General features: G+C 39.3%; 1 protein-coding gene across 8 annotated transcripts in view; it reads left to right on the forward strand.

Moving 5' to 3' along the window:
• Positions 1-12782, forward strand: part of EXOC2 (exocyst complex component 2) — a 204346-nt gene that overhangs the window by 6287 nt on the left and 185277 nt on the right. For 6 of the 8 annotated variants that reach the window (XM_050939918.1, XM_050939915.1, XM_050939921.1 and 3 more), the window contains exon 2: positions 12657-12710. The exons of the other annotated variants lie outside the window; for them this stretch is intronic. The gene's annotated coding sequence lies outside the window, so the exon portion shown is untranslated. The remainder of the gene's footprint in view (positions 1-12656; positions 12711-12782) is intronic. 8 annotated transcript variants of the gene reach the window in all.

The following is a 12782-nucleotide window of genomic DNA, read 5'->3' on the forward strand; positions in this document are numbered from 1 at the left end:
TATTGGAGTGCAGCCTCCCGCTGGGCAACACTTACTTTGGGCATCTCCTGGTGGCGGCTCAGCAAGGCTAAGGCAGGCTCCCTGCCTGTCCCAGCCCCACGCTGCTCCCGGAAGGGACCAACATGCCCCTGTGGCCCTCCGGGGAGGGGATGGGGTCACGCGGCTCCATGCGCTGCCTCTCTCTGTAAGCACCACCCACATTGGCCAGTGGGAACTGCGGGGGCGGTGCTTGCAAGCAGACCCCTGCTTCCCCACCCCTGTGGCTGTGCTGGCTGCTTCCCAGAGCAGTGTGGGGCAGGGGCAGGCAGGGGGCCTGCCTTAGCAACAGCCACACTACACTGCCGAAGATCATGATCGACCAGTTGGTGATCACTGATCTATATCTAAGGAGGCTGATAGCAGCTCCAAAGTTAAGGTTAGACTTTTCACTTAAAAGTTAAATCTCTAAATGACACAAAAACTTCCCACTGGTGAGTACGTAATGGTGAATACAGACACACTGAATTTTCAAAATTTTTTTTGCAGACCAGAGTCTCTCTTTAAAAATCTAACTACTTTAAAATTGCTATTATTGAAAATTTTCAAATGCCTGGTGGTGTGTGTGGCCAAAATGGTTCTCAGCATTCATACATTGCTTCATGCTGCTAAAATGAACATTATGTTCTTGACAAATAATCTTAAGGAACTATAAAGAAGGGTGGTATGCTTTTGTTATCGTAACATAGTTCCTTTTCATTATCACGGAAGGTGACGAACTTTAATTCTTTACAGACAGCTTCAGTTCTCCACAACCACACGAGAGACAGGCTTTTAGATAGAAGATCCAGACTACAGATTGGGAGCACACAGGCCACCTCCAATATTAATACAGACATATTGCTTGTGTTAAACTGAGGGAAACATATTATTTGCATATTTGTGCATACAGGCCCACATTCAGGAAAGCATTTAAGCACATATTGCATAGGGACGACGCCTCATGTGCTTAAAAGTCAGGCACATGCCTAAGTACTCTGCTGAATCAGGGCCGGTAGCAAGCATGGGGTATTGGGGGAGTGCAAAATACTTTGAGTTATAGTGGCACAAGAGCATTTCCCTCCAATGCAAACAGTAAAAATCAAGGAACCAACAATGACACACTGCAAACATCACTTTACTTTATCAACCTCCATGTCTCTTATATCCTCACCAACAAACACAAGGTTTACTCCAGTCATATTAATTATATAGATGTGGTTATTTTATGACTAATAATGCTTGGATGAAGAATAGAGTATGTAGATACATGAGGTTATGGAAAACCTCTGGTGTTTTATTTTTTTCTCTAGTAAAACAAACAAAAACCCACCCCAGTGGGATTTATTTAGTTAGTTTTTTTTTAACTTCTTAATATATTTATATAAACATGTTTGAAAGTTTTTTGATGCTCAAAACATCAGGCTCCAATATCAGTCTGTGAATAAGAACTTTTAACTAATTTAAGAAGTTGAAAGGAGATTGTTGAGAACACTAACATTCTTGTAATGACCGTTAGATTTATTAGGAAACCATAAGAAAGTTACAGAATTGTAGAAGCCTTGAGTTGAAGGGGATATGTGGGCAGAATCACTGGTGATTGGAGACTGGAAGGCTAGTGGATGAAATAAACTTTCAATGGATTTTGGACAGAGAAGTAGGTGAAGTCTTAAATTAGGAGAGGGTTTGATTTGCTAGTCTGGAAATTTATAGAAAGCTTGTGTGCTATCTGACAGTATGGCTGGCTAGGTCATTTTGGGTCTTCATATTATTGAATTTACTATGTAAATTCATCTAACTAGTAAATGCAAAAGCTGTTGATCAATACTTCAAATGGGTGATTAGTATTTTTAGGGATTACCAAATATCAATACATGTTAAATCAGCCAAATTAAAAGAAGGGATAAGAAACAAGTTATTTAATGGACTAATATCCATTGAAAACAGGCTGTTCTAAAGTAAAACATAAACTGTCAGGAATAGTGTGACTGTCTTGATTTGAGGTGGTGATCCTTTCTGTGTTTGTGAAAGAGATTGTTTCACAGTTTGTGGCATCAACATGGTAGAAATTTGTGGAAGTCAAATAGTAGATTATGGGGCACTTGAGTTCAGAATTTGACCAGTTTTAAAAGACCTTTACTCCTCTCAGGCCTGTTCAGCATCAATGAAGGATGCCTTAAAGACAATTTGGATTGATTTGGTTGAAATGTTATAATAGGTTAGAGTAGTGAAAGTGTTTCTTTATCTAAGGGCAGATACAAAACAGTGAAAAGTAGACTGGGATTCTTGTATTTATGTTTTTTGTATAATATTTGTAGAATTGAAAGTTTTAAGTCTTGGACAATATGAATTTAAGGAATTAAGCATGCTTATGAAGTAAATGCTGTGTTTTGTGTTACATTTCATAAAATCTTGGTGAGTGTTTCTGGTTATTTTGTATGCTAGGGCAAACCATAATAACTCGGGTTTATGAAACTGAATTTGTTTTGTCATATAGGAATTACTGTAGTGTGGAAAGAAAGTAAAAGAGTATGAGCTTTAGTTTTTTGTGGGTGATTTTGCTGAATGAATGGGTGAAGTATGTAGGTTGTGATTTAGACAGATAGGTGATTGAGATAGGGCTAAAGTGTGACTGAGTGGATATAGGATGTTGGATTGTGTGTATGGGCAAAGTTAAGGTTGTGTGTTTCTTAGTGAGTTAGAGGGAGGAGGAATATATGGTGTGGGTGGTGCATAGGAGGTAGAGTGAGGGGTGAGGTGGGGTTGATTACGGTGAAGTGTGCCCAGGGTGGAAAGATATTAAAGGTTTTTAAATGGTCTCATTTCAGTTTTTTCTGTTTTGACAGATATTGGTTTTAGTAGTATCCCCCACATCTTAAAAATAATAGTGGGTATTCCTAAAGTGGTCGAATCTTTCACAACAAAAGACACTTTCTATGTGTGACCACTGAAAGGGTAATTTCTTTGGTTTCAGTAGTTTATGTTGGTGGGCTATACCTTTATGCATCCTTAACTCATAGGGCCAGATTGAGATACTCTTACACTGAGTGGCATCTTGTATGACAGGTAACTCCAATGACTTCAATGAGGCTGCTTGTGTTGTAAGGTGCTATTCAAAGTGAGGCTTGGTCTAAGTACAAATTGGGCCAATTTAGTTAAAGATGTGATTCGAAACTGATTTAATTTAAATCTGTGCATCTCTTCTGTGTGTGGACAAGCCCTGAATAAGGGTAACGTAATCTGGCCCTTAGTTAATGGGGTTTGTTTTGTGATAATCTTTTTCAAATATAAAACACGTCAAGTACTTTATTTGAATATTTGACACACATTCTCCAGGTAGATCTGTTGCACATACTGCAGTCATTTAGTGTTTACAATTTAGTTTTTGATACAAACCTAAGATTTTTTTGACGTGTGACAGATAGGAGGTTAATTGATGTTAACCCTTCATCAGCTACTATAATGGTACAAGAGGAGTGCAAGTCATTACTACAAAAGGCCATTATCTGTATGTTTTCTCAGCAAGGATTATGGATTTCTTCTTTCTCCTTTCCTTCCTCCCCAAACCTCACAACACAAAAGCCAGCTGCAAGGATAGGATGAGAAGGCAAGCAGCTTTCTTAAACACACACACTCCACTCCATTCCCCCCACCTTCATCTTTCCTCTTTCCTCTTCATACCTCAGTAGAGTGACAGCTCCTAGATGTTGCGTGCGAGTGAGTTCAGCTGGTGCTGTGTGGTCTGGGTGTGTGGTCTCCAGCTCGGCAGAGAGGCTGCTAACAGGGTGGATGAGAGAGAGCAACACTGTTTACTTTAATTTATTTCGGATGCCGGAACTATGCCCGGAGTTTCTCCTGAGCTTGATTCCACAGTTAGTGGCGTCAATCCCTTGCAGCTGCAGTGCAGTCTGAAATATGCACTGAACTCCTCTACCAAGTGCTTTCACAGCATCTGCTTCAGGTCCAGACTTCTAATCCCTTGTGACTCAGAAATCTTAGTGACATTGCTGAATACTGTGATTATTTTGCTTTCACTGTGTCAGCATATATTGCCTTGAAGATATACTTTTTTTGGGTTAGGTAAAGCAAGAGTTTTAAGATATACAGGTACAGTCATTGTGAAAACAAAACTATTGAATGGGCATTACTCGGCTACCCTAAAAGATAATATAACAAACATATAGACCTGTTGGCTGACTAGATCATGTGACCAAAACATGTTCCTTTAACAACAGAATAAGGCATCACATCAGGTCATTTAATATAAAATCACATTTTTGTTTTTGCAAAATTTGTCCCCCTATCTCCCACAAATTTATACTTTCAAATTCGAAATTGATTTTGGCATGTGACACTGGCCTGTAAATTAACATGTTTGTCAGTGTTAATATTGGCTTGACTTAATGTGCCAGATATGACAGGCTAAGACAAACGAGGCTTTACTAGTTCCATGTAATGGTGATATTACCCTTTATTTTATGCTTGTTCATCTTTTCATTATAAGTAGCTTAGTGGTATTTTGAAGACTTTTTTTTCCACAAAATACAACATTCATGAGCATTTCTTGTTTAAGTTGACAAGTCTTCTTTTATTATATAAATAAATGTGCATGGACTCTTAATATCACTTGGAATTTCAGCATTGTTTAGCTTAGTCACTTCCCAGTCTTTTCTGGCAGGCTTGCGGGATTAGACTTTGTATTATTGATGCAGTGTTGAAGGCTGTGGAAATTGTAGGGCACTGAAGATCTCCAGAGGGGTTAATAAATGTCAGTTATTTTCATTGTTTCTTTTTGGCTACTTTTAAATCTTGGTTTGTGTAGCACATCTGTCTGAATTTATATTGCTCGGAAGATAAAGCACAGAAAAGGGTTCAGTAGTGATTTTCATTGGTTTGCAGTGACTTTGAATTAAAAATCTAAGGAACTTATTAGTAATCATCTCATTGTCCTCCTTTGGGTCATTTGCCATGCTTCTTCATTGTCTCTGTTGTATCAGTGTTTTCCAAGAAACACTTGGCGTTTTCTGTATTAAACAAATACATTAGATTTGTGTGGTGGAAAAGTATGTTTCATAGTTAACCAGGATGATAGACCCTTCAATTTATGGAATCTGTTAAGGTTTTTTGGCTTGTATTTTTTAAAGTGTGTTTCAAAAATCTGCCTTTGTTGAGAGCATGTAGCTGCTAATTGATTTCAGTGAGCCAGGGGTCTCTAACATATCACTTCCAAATTTGCAATTCCTTGTATATTAGAAGGCAGTTAATGGAACTAATTCTCTGATGAATACTCTGGAAAATGAAGCATGCCATGCTGGGCATTCCTGCTGTGCCTTGCACCACAACTGGTTGAACAATAATATTTTTATGAATGTTGGAATTTTTTCTTTAGGTATTTTGTGACTAAAACACATTCAGGAGCATGTAATGGTCTTGACATAGCTTATGCGGTAGATATGCTCGTTCCACCACAATGATGGCAAATAAGTCTTATTTTTAATTTCCTCTTTTGAATTCAGATTCCCTCTGCTGGATGACTGCAGCAATGCACTGTGACCCCAGTATTACTCTTTCATCTGAAAGAGAATCTTTCAGGTTGACTGTTCGTCAGAAATTTCATATTGCAAAGTTCTGGGGACTTTAATTTAACTGGGTTTTCAGTAATTGGAACCAAGTGACTTTACTTTTTCCAAAGCCTGGAACTCATCTTTATGACATCTTAGCTGGTATTTTCTCTATTGACAAAACTCCAAAAAATCTAATTGTTAATCCTCCTCTGTTACCTGGGGTTCTTTCAACCCAAAGCTCTTGGTAACTTTTACTCTGTGTGAGGTGGTGTCAGGAGATGAATCAGGGGAGACACGGCCATCCAACCGATAGGTGACTGGCACAAACAGGACAACACAGGAGTGCTTTCACTTAAAGCTAAACTTAATCTTAAGCACGTCCGCAACAGGTTAGTAAAACACCCCCAACCCTCGATAATTACCGAAGCTGAGTGTGGCTCTCCCCGTACACCTCTTCCAATGTTCGGTGCAGAAAGTTGCCTCCTAATGTCTGTCGTCATTCTCATGATAGCCTTGTCCAAACGTGAATCCAATGGACAACATGATACATCGAAGTCCTGAACAACTGTGACTAAATTATTTCAGATTCTGGTAACGTCAGCAATATCCTGCTTCACAAAACTGGTCTGATCAGTTATGACAATTCCTTTATCCTCTCACATCCCTTGCCATTTGGACACCCAGCTTGTCCTAGAAAGTGAATCAGAATTCTCAGAGTAATCCCAAAGGTTAAATAGCTTTCTTAGCAAATCTGATAGCCTCTGCTGTTTCTGCTTGGTTTGCCAGATCCATGTTTGTGTGATCAGAAAACTTACTTGAGAAATTCATTTAAAGAGAAAAGGATTGTGCTCATCTTGCAGAATGTCTCCAATAGTTTTGTTTATAGTGATACTTCTCAGCTCCTTGCACTTCACACCAAGAATTATGATAGCCAACATGATATCAAAAAGACTTATCTGGAAACAGTCATGGAAAGCAATCAAGCAACTGATGTGTATGCCAGATTACACCTTTTTTGTGACTTTGTTTTCTCAAGATAATAAAAAAGAGACAACTACTATAATAAAGGAATATGGTCCAAAGCAAACAAAGAAGAAAGGTCCTAAAGAAATTTCTTCAATAAGACTAACTTCTCAGAAAAAAACATTGCTGAGAAACCTGTCTTTCCGCATCCTATCTGTCTATGAATAACACTCCTCAGAGAAGTATGACAGTAGTTTTGTAAAAGTTTTTTTTAATAATGGAGACAACGGGAAATAAACTAATTAAATTTCAAAGTGATAATTATTACTGGAAAAAGCCTATCTGAACATTCTTTATAGTCAGATAGGTGTTTTGTAGCGGATATATTTTTCAAGCTTCACTTTGGGTGCTCACTGGAAAGAACAGTGGTCTTTAATGGCTCTGAGTTTGTTGCTGAGAGACTACTAGATGCACAAAAGTTCAGAAGATGACAAAACTGGGAAATGTCTCTTGTCCACTTGCTGGCAGCACAGTGTTGGGCACATATAATAAAAAGAGAGAGAATTGTGCTATTTCAACCAGTGTTTATAAACCTGGTGAACAGTCAATTTTTGTGCCGAGTTTTCTATTTGAGGCTACATTTATAATTATAACCCTAGGTATGGACTCTGGCTATGATTTTAGTATTTTCCTAATGTGCTTCTTCCTAGAATTATAAAAGTCATGTTTAGTTTCCAGTTTACACTTCTTTAAAAATAAGTTAAAGGAAGTAGAAAATTAGAAACTAGCATTTTGGGGACACCTGTAGTCTTTTGGGTCTTTTATCTATAGGTCAGTATTTCAAATTCAGATGACTACTGAGTTAGAATCATTTTTAGCTAATGGCTTTTTTGAACTATGTGACATGAATGGGTGATCTCAATATAGTTCCTATTGGACAGGTTGCATCATACATACAAACCACCCTTGAGAGTCTTATCAAGGATGCCAGTGACCAAATGGATTGAACTATTGTATCTTCTTTCCCCTTCTAGCCAGTAGAAGTGTCTCTGTGTGTAACAATCAAGACGCATCGTCATGGCAGTGTGGGGAAACTTGCCTTGTTCTCACTCATGTTATTCTAGTTTTTATGGATAACTAGAATACTGTGGTACTTTCTGTTCAGGACCTTTTGACAAGTTCTTTTATACTTTACACAGAAGAACTTAGGATCTCAAATATAGCTGTGTTAGAGCTTTATTGTTTCTGAATTTGGGTGGGAAATTTCTGACACTGAAGATTAGTGGGTATTGAGTTGGTTTTTTGTTCATGATTTTTTAGTGCTGATTTGACTATATTAGGGGCTCGATCCTACAATTGGATCTATGTCTGATGACCCTTACCACACAGTGCTCCACTGAGACTAGCTGTACTACTTTAGTCAGTTGGGCTGTACACGGAGCAAGGGCCTTCCTGTGAGGAAATGCTGACAGAAAAATTCCATTCGGTATACTATGTGTTATGTTAATGGTCAGTGTTATAAGTTCCAATCCATGGTCTTTACATTTGCAATAATGCTAGAAAGCCTGAAAATATTGCTTTTTTAAATATAATTAATGCAAATATTTTTATTCTGTGTTCATTTCTGACAATCTGTTGTGTCCTCCTTCATTGAGTCCCCTTTTTAAAAAGTGCCAATCTTACCTTTCCCTACTTGATTATCACTTCATCCATCCTAGAAATATGCAGAAGGAATCAATTAGAATATAAAAGCCCGTGGTCAGGGCAGACTTATAAATAGTCAGGTAAATATTGGGTATTGGCAAATAGTCACTGCAAGAGAAGGGATGAGAAGTAAAACCAGAATTCTACTTTCTAGTAAAACCATGAATTAGAAAAGCATGAAGTAAGCTCCAGGTAGCAGAATGGAGAAAATAATTTCTATATTGTTTTCATGAGTCAAGTTTACTGGAAGGTTAATTGCAATGATAACTATTATTTGTAGAGATTTGGCAAATTGATTATAATGTTGTATGTGCTATTTCTAGTAGATATCTGTGCAGTAGTTGGGATCCTTGAAGCATACTGTTTAACATTTTATTTTTCATTGTCCCTTCTACACCAGTGTTAACAAACCCATACAATTCTGCATCTTTCTGTTTGTTTATATAAGTGCCCTAAGACCTAGGTACATTCTCTCTCTCTCACGCGTGTGCACTCTCTCATGCTCTCTGTTTGATATTATACATCTAAATACAGAACAAAACTTCTTTAGTGGAATGGTCCCAAGCACTTGCTCACTCTTTGTAGCTAGGAGAGGATATATATAGAATTCCTTTACCTATTCTGAGAAATAATGAAGCCAATTGTTATAAATAAAAACTCAACTGCTCTAGACAGTCTGAATGCTATAGTCCAGCTGTAACATTTTGAGATTTATTTCAGGCTCTCTATTCCAGTGAAATATTTTTAAAGCAGTTCTGCAATAAATATAGCAATATTTTTTCTAAAATATTAGACTTCAGAAGGCTCAGCATTTTTATTACATATATTCATCTCATCATGGAAAGAGATCAAGTGCTAGTTTCTGAAATCCAGCAAAATATGTTTTAATATTACTTTTGAGTTTAGTCTTAATTCCAACACATTACCTGTATGCCCAGATATTTTGAAAGATTCACTATCCCCAGTAAAAAGAAACTGAAAAATTTTCTGGTGAAGAAAAATCAAACAATAACAAAATAGTTTTTTCCTGTTTCATTTTGTCTTCTAGAGATTTCCCCCACATTACTAGTTAGGCTCTGAAGAGTCCTCTATTTTGACCTGTGTTTTGGTCTTTATTTTAAAATTCTATATAAATCTCTCTGAATGTGTCCAATGAATATAATGGTCCAGATGATCTCACTCAGATCCATGCATCCATCTTCCAGTTCCTGTGGAAGTGGGGTGCTTAGCAACCTCCATGGCACTGTCATACCCCTCTACTTTCTGTGGAGATCTCTCCACACTGATGGAGGGGATAGAGACTGGGTGGGCAGGCTACTGGCGAATGCACAGTATTTTCTTTCTGGCCCTGTGGAAATCACTCAAAGAGAATAATACAGTCCTAGACTGCAAGATCTCTTCTATCCTGTCTCAGCGTAGGTGACCTCTCAAGATCCTTACATTTCAAGGATTCTTTGATTCTAGGGAAATCTCTGTAGGTCTCTAGTGGAGTCATCAAACTCTGGACCTGAGAAGGCATGGGGAGTCTGTCAGGGACCAGAGACACATGACTTGTTCACAGATGGCCCTGTTATCCTTCAAGTTTCAGAGTAGTCTCCGAAGCCAGCTTTTCGGAGGAAGGAAGACCATCTCCTCTGCTGACAATATTGTCTTCTCCCTGGATCTGTTCCCACAGGAAGGGATGAATCTGGGCCTATGATAACTGCTACCTTTGATCCATGTGGGAAATGCAGTCAAAATTTCCAAAAAACCAGTATTTTTAAACTTGGCAATAGGCACAAAACTTGTGAGGAGGGATGCACATGTACTTAATCTTTGAACATCTTATTTCTTTGAGGCAGAACTCCTATTATTAAGGTTGCTTTTCATTTCACATTATGAGATCATATTTTATTTGGTACTTGGTTATAAGTTTGCAAAATTGTAACTATTTTGGCTGAAATTATGTGTGTCTGGTGCCTGCCTCAGTCTGTTTTTGGAAAACGTCATTCAAAACATTTCAGCCACTTTTGAGAATGAGGCTAGTGAAAAATACATTGTTTTGCCCATGTTAATAACAATTCTTAAGCTTTTTTATTGAGAAGTTCTAGCTACTGTTGTTTGGTGCAGGGATTTGATATTTGGCAGGAGAATTTCTCAGGATGTGTTTTTTGCTGTCCCTGTGAAAATCCACCCAAATTTGAGCAAGTTGTAAAAAATATAAAATAAAAAATCACAGTTCACACATGCTCAGAGACTTGCTACAGCCTAGCAATTTAATTCTCTGAAGATTCTGTCCTCACTGAGCATACTGCAACCTGGGTCTGAGCCAGACTTCACTGAAACTGCAGTTCCCAGCTGGCTTGGGCATAGGAACTAAGAGCAAGGAGCCTGTCTCTTCTCTGCTCTCAATGCCCTCTTCTAATGATGCCCAGGCATTGAAGAAGAGGAAATTATCTGAATGGAATGCAGAGGGGGCAAGAGCTGAACCAGAAAGTGGGTGGAGAGGGAATAGATGTGAACAATGCATTTAGGACTGGAACTGGAGGATGGAGAGGGAGTTGGAATTGTAGTGAGACTGGGACTGGCTAGGCAAGGAGACTGGGGATAGGAGAGTGGGGAGATAGGACAGAGAGCCAAGGGTGGGGGAAAACTATCACTTTTTTCCAAAAACACACTGGCGGGAAAAAGAAGCAGGGGTGGGATGACACACACTGAGATAAGGAGGAGCAGGCAAACGGAGGCCAGGGTGGGGAAGAGAGACATCAGATGAGCAAGGAGGGGGAAACTGGGACTGGATGGCCTGAGAGCCTAGGGAAAAGGGTATGGTGTGGGCGCTTGAATTGCAGGGCTAGGAGACTGAGACTGTGGGAAAGACTGGGATAAGCTATTGGGATGGGTGAGTCGAGGACTTGCTGGGCAAGGAAACTGGGACTAGGATTTGGATGAGAAGACTGAAGAGTGGAGGCTAGGAATGGCTAGGAGTGGCGAAGGGGATTAGGACAGGGACAGTTTGGAAGGGATGGTGCAAAGGGGTCAAACTAAGGGGGAATGGACAGAGAAGTCTGTGACCCCTTCACACTCCACTTCAGAGCCTGGAATGGAACCCAAGATTCCAGAGTCTCACCATTCCTCTGCTATCAACAAATAACTATGAAATCCTTTGGCAAAGTGTCTCATCCCACCTCTAGTGCTGGTCCACAGAGGATGACTACCTACTACTGCTATCAGTCCACTAGGTCAAGTGACTGAGGCCTGTGCAGTGGATATAAAGGGTTCCAACCCTCCTGCTGATCCATGTGGGTGTCTGTATGATGACACATGATAGAATTTGTTTTTTCAGTTGACTACAGGGAGTCCTCAGACTTAATGACACTTGACTTACCATGGACACCACTTATGATACTTTCCAACTGAGTGCCCATTTCTCCCCTGCGTTGCTTGGTTTGCCCTTAGGATGCTCAATTTGCCTAAAGTTCACTTGAAATCACTTCCTGGTTGCATTATACTGGTATGGAGCTGGAAGGTGTCACATCTGATTTGCTTTGAGGCAGCAGGGCAGCTTGTTGGTGGGTAGGGTTGCTGCTTGTTTTTGATTGGCTGAGCTTGGGGTAGAAAGCCAATCAGAAAGCCTGAGCAGTGATTGTCTGAGGCTCAACATGTGTGCCATTCTTCCTGGCTTTCTGAGCCTGTGTTGCCAGCGTGCTGAGCAGCATGTGTGAGTTTATATGTTTACAAAATACAGTGTACAGTAAATACATTGATGTTGCAATATTACTTATCTGTGATTCATTTAGTACGTAGTATATCAAGCCTTGGTTCAGTAACCAATCCCCGCTTCATACTATTGATTCCTATGGGAAAACAATTTCAACTTATTATGTTTCGACTTACAACACAATTCTGAGGAACGAATTGTGTCAAAAGTCAGAGGACTCTCTGTATTTCAAAAATGTAGGAAATTACACACTAAAAAATTGTGTTAAAAGAACATTATTAAGTTGCAATACCAAGCCCCCAAAAGCTAGGATATGCCAGAATTAAGATTATACATCTGATTTAATTCGGCTCACTTGTTCATATGCATTATGATACAGTTTCTGTACCATGATTACATACTATTTTTTGCACAGACCCCCTGCCTCATTCAGTGCACAGGATGGGCTTGCTCGGGGAATTAAACAGGGTTGTATAGTGAAGGAGACTTGTCTGTAGGACCCTGCATCATTTGTGGCAGAAAATGGGTGATGTGTTGTGAATGAGGCATGGGATGCAAAGAGAGAGGGTGGTTTCATGATTAAGGCAGTTGATTACTGCCCTGGAAAATTGGTTTCTATTCCTGTCTCTACCAGTGGTGTTATGTGATGCTCGACAAGTCATTTGACCAAACTTTTCATGGTAGTCACTAATTTTGTGTTTCTCATTTTCTAGATGCCTGAATTGAGATCTTGGTGTCTGATCTGCAGACGTGTGGAGCATTCACAGGTACAACTCAAGTGAATGGGAGCTGTACTTAGTATTATATAGCACTTCATATGTTCAAAGTACTCTGAAAAA

This window comes from Gopherus flavomarginatus, chromosome 2 (assembly GCF_025201925.1).
Source record: "Gopherus flavomarginatus isolate rGopFla2 chromosome 2, rGopFla2.mat.asm, whole genome shotgun sequence".
In the NCBI taxonomy this organism is placed as follows: domain Eukaryota; kingdom Metazoa; phylum Chordata; order Testudines; family Testudinidae; genus Gopherus; species Gopherus flavomarginatus.